This window comes from Brachypodium distachyon, chromosome 5, assembly GCF_000005505.3.
Source record: "Brachypodium distachyon strain Bd21 chromosome 5, Brachypodium_distachyon_v3.0, whole genome shotgun sequence".
NCBI lineage: Eukaryota > Viridiplantae > Streptophyta > Magnoliopsida > Poales > Poaceae > Brachypodium > Brachypodium distachyon.
In genome coordinates this window covers 4,634,453-4,638,781 of record NC_016135.3, presented here as the reverse complement: position 1 = coordinate 4,638,781, position 4,329 = coordinate 4,634,453, and positions in this window count along the sequence as shown.

Genomic DNA, 4,329 nt, shown 5'->3' with positions numbered 1-4,329 from the left:
GCTGAGCGCTAATGGCATGCACCACCATAGTGTCTCCGCGGCAACCCTCGCTCCTTGCGGAGACGCCCTCTGGAGGGATGCGGCAGGGGCACTGTGGTAGTGCACCCGTCAGCGCTGAGCGCTGATGGAATGCACCACCACAGTGTCTCCGCGGCAACCTTCGCCCTGGAGCCACTCACTAGAGGAGGCGTGGCAAGGACATGGTGGCCGTGCACCCGCCGGCGCCTGGCGCTGGTGGGATGCACTGCCACCGAGTCTCCGCGGCACCCCTTAGAGTGGGCTCGGTGGAGGGATATGACAGGAGCGCGATGGCAGTGCACCCGTCGGCGATGAGCACTGATGGAATGCACCACCATCGTGCCTCTGCGGCACCACTCGCTTTCACAACCTCTTCCTTGGCTTCGCTCTGAGCTGTTCCATGGCCAGGACGCCCCTTTTTATAGGCGCGGGGGAGGGGCTTGCCGTCACGCGCGCCGGGCCAGTGCAGCACACATGGCGCCCTGCCCCTTGGAGTGGGGTACGGTCTTCGCCACTCCGCATGCCCAGTTGCTGTGGCACACGTGGCGGCTTCCTCCTAAATCAGGGGCCTCGGAGTGCGGCGAGTCCCTCGTGGTGCGGTCACTCCACACCACAAGGCGCCGCTACGCGCCACGGCCTGTGGACGGTCCACGAGCATTACAGTGCGCAAGATTCCGCCTTTACCCTGCACGTTAGATTCTTACCAAGCCCGAGATGCTGCAATTTTTTTTCGAAATTCATAAAAACACCGAGCAGTATGGATAACTCTCCTGCCTCCCAGCCCCCAGGCACAGAAGGGTCGATGCCAAACTTGGATTGCGGGACTGCGTGATGCACATGGCGGGAAGCCCGGCGACTGCATGCCGTGATGCACGTTTACATTTTCGAGGCTCCGACAGCCCCCTGCTCACAACCAAGTATGGAAAGATACTTCTATGCACCTAGAGCAGGAGACAGAAGAAGGAGTATATGCAAATAAACGAGGCAAACTTGAAACTCAGGAAGCAGCACTTATCTTTATTAGCAGTAACTAGTGGTTTACAAACGGGGGTTGCCCGGCTACACTAGTTCGAGAGGTATGCATCGGCAGCATCACCTGTGGGTCGGGCTCCGCCGCTTCACGGGTAGAACTTGCGCAAATGCTCAATATTCCAGCTATTTTGCACCGGCAAGCCTTCTTCGGTTTCCAGCCAGACAGCCCCCGGCCTGGTCACCTGCACTACCCGGAAGGGCCCCTCCCATTTCGGAGTCAACTTGTACCCGGCCTTCGTTCCTTGTATCCCGCGCAGGACAAGGTCTCCATTCTCGAGCCCCCGGGTACGGACTCGCCTGTCGTGATAACGACGCAGTTCCTGCTGGTAGCGCGCGGCTCGCACAGCAGCCCGTCATCAAAGCTCTTCGATGAAGTTTAGATCATCAACCCTTTGCTTGTGTCGACGTCCACTCCACGACGAAGTCCGCCAGGGCCGCACTCTTGATGCTCTTGGAGGTTGTGAAGAGTAGATCGAACTCCGACAGCTCCATCCTCCACTCGGCCACCCTCCCAGTGGCTTCGCGGTTGGTGAGGGCTCGCTCAAGGTAGAATCCCGACACCACCGTGATGCGGTGCGCCTGGAAGTAGTGGCGCAGCTTGCGAGACGCGAGCAGAATCTCCAGAAGGAGCTTCTGCACCTGCGGGTACCTCATACGGGTGTCGCGCAGCACTGTGCTGACGAAGTACACCGGGTGCTGCACGAGCGGCTTGCGCGGTGTGGACGCTACAGGCTTGGCGCTGGTCCCTAGGTCTGAGGCGGTTGCCGGGGGCCGTTCAGCCCCCTGCCCCGCAGCCTCAATTCCCAGAACTTCTTCCTCCCTCTCGGTAACCAGCACCGAGCTGACCACCTGGTCAGTTGCCGCTAGGTAGAGTAGCAGCGGCTCGCCCGGCTTGGGGGCGACGAGGACGGGCGACGACTTCAGGTATTGCTTGAGATCCTGGAACGCCGCCTCGGCCTCGGGGGTCCAATCAATCGGACCCTTCTTCTTCATCACCTTGAAGAAAGGCAGGGCGCGTTCGCCCAACCTTGAGATGAAGCGGCCCAGCGCGGCAACGCAACCGTTGAGGCGCTGGATGTCCTTCACCTTGCGGGGAGCCTCCATTTTCTCGATACCTTCTATCTTCCTTGGGCTGGCTTGTATCCCCCTATGTGAAACCAAGAAACCTAGAAGCCGGCCCGAGTCTACACCAAAGCTGCACTTCTCAGGGTTCAGCTTGAGTTTGATCCTGCGGAGGTTATCAAACGTCTCCCGCAGGTCATCAATCAGCGAGTCCCCGCACTTTGACTTGATGACGATATCGTCCATGTAGGCCTGCACGTTTCGGCCTAGCTAGGGTCCCAAACACTCGCGCAACACGCGTTGAAATGTTGAACCCGCGTTCTTCAACCCGAAAGGCATGCACGTGTAACAGTAGCAGCCAACCGGGGTGATGAACGTTGTTTTCTCCTCGTCTTCGACCGCCATCTTAATTTGATGGTAGCCGGAAAAAGCATCCAAAAAGCTCAGCAAGTCACAACCAGCAGTGGAATCAACTATTTGATCGATACGGGATACAGGGAAAGGATCCTTGGGACATGCACGGTTAAGATCAGTAAAATCTACACACATGCAAAGCTTATTCCCCACCTTGGGCACTACTACAGGGTTAGCTAACCAAGTGGGGTACAGAACTTCCCTGATAGCCCCTGCAGCCTTTAGCTTGTCCACCTCTTGCTTGATGAAATCTTTGCGCTCATGTGCTTGTCGGCAAACCTTCTGCTTGACGAGGCGGGCGTCCGGACGCACCGCGAGTCGATGCTCGATCACCTCCCTAGGGACTCCGGGAAGGTCCGACAGCTCCCAAGCGAACACGTCGACATTCTCCCGGAGGAAAGTGATAAGGGCGCTTTCCTATTCGGCAGTAAGGTTCGCACCGACGGTGACGGTGTGCTCCTTGTTGCCGGCTTGGAGGGGCAGCTTCTTCACCTTGGCGGCCTCCTCCCGGAGCTTCTGGCCCTTGCCGGGGCACGAGCTCGAGCCTGTGCTTCCCCCGGCAAGCTCTTGCGGGGCAGCACGGGCCTTCTTCGTTGTCGGGCCGTCGTCCGGCGAGCCTTCGCCTCCGGCAACGTCCTCGTCACCGGCGTCGGCTGCGGCGGCAGCCCTGACGACCTCGCCAACAAACCAGGCTGTGTCCTTGAGGTCGCACCTGATGGAGAGGACTCCGTACATGGACGGCATCTTCATCACGCCGTATGGGCAGGTTGAGCAGCCAGGTTCTCGCTGATCCTTTCAGGACCATTGGGAACCAGTTGGCTCGGACCTTGTCATCGGCGTTGATGGCATGCATCCCCAACGTGTAGGTCAGGAGCAAATCCTTGGGATTCACGGTCCCATCGTACGTGCCGAGCGCGGGCGCTCGGAACTTATGGTGCCACGTCACCCACCGTAGCTCGCCGTGAACGCAGTGCAGCCGTCCTCAGGGCCCATAGGAGCATCCTCCTGCTCCTGCGGGCGTTGGCGCTCTACCTCGCACCGGTGCCGGCGCTCTAGGCGCTGACGCAGATCCTCCTGCTGGCGGGCATTCAAGATGCCGCGCGCGTCACCTCGCGTGACGGTGGGTGAAGAATCCGAGGACCCCGCCGAGTCCCTGCCTCCCGGGCCTCCCTGCGGGGGAGGGTTTTCCCCGTGTCACGAGGCGCGGGGCGTGTCTCCGCGCCCCGGGTTCTACCCGTGGCCCGAGCCTGCCGGGGTGCCCTCGCCCTATGGCTGTTTGGCGGCGAGCGCGAGGAGCGCATCCAACTCTGCGCCCCATGCCTTGTGTGCCGGCGTGCCCTGCTACGGCTCGTACCGCACCATGACCCGCGCGGCGATGATGGCTTCCGCCGGGGTTTGGGCCAAGGATAAACGGTTCTCCGACCGGCTACCCTCCGCCCGATCCCCGGGCGCACCTGGGTTCGCAGGGTGTGACCTCGTTGGCGTCGCTCGTGACGCGGTGTGCTCGTGGCGCAGCTGAAGCTGCGCGTCTTCGGCCCGCGATTCGACTCGCTGGCCGGCACGGGCGGCACCATGGCCACTCGCGCGACTGGCCCCGGCACTGGGAGCCGCCGGTCCCCTCAGCCGATTGTCTGCCGACGGCTCAGGAGGTGGGGGTGGCAGCTGCGATTGCTGCGCTCGTGAGGGTTCAGGGTTTTCCTAAACCCGCGACGAGGACTGCGCGTCGTGCGATCGCGTGTGTGCCGCTGGGGCTTCACGCGGGTCGATCTGTGGGTCACTAGCCTGCTTGGGAGGCATGGTGGT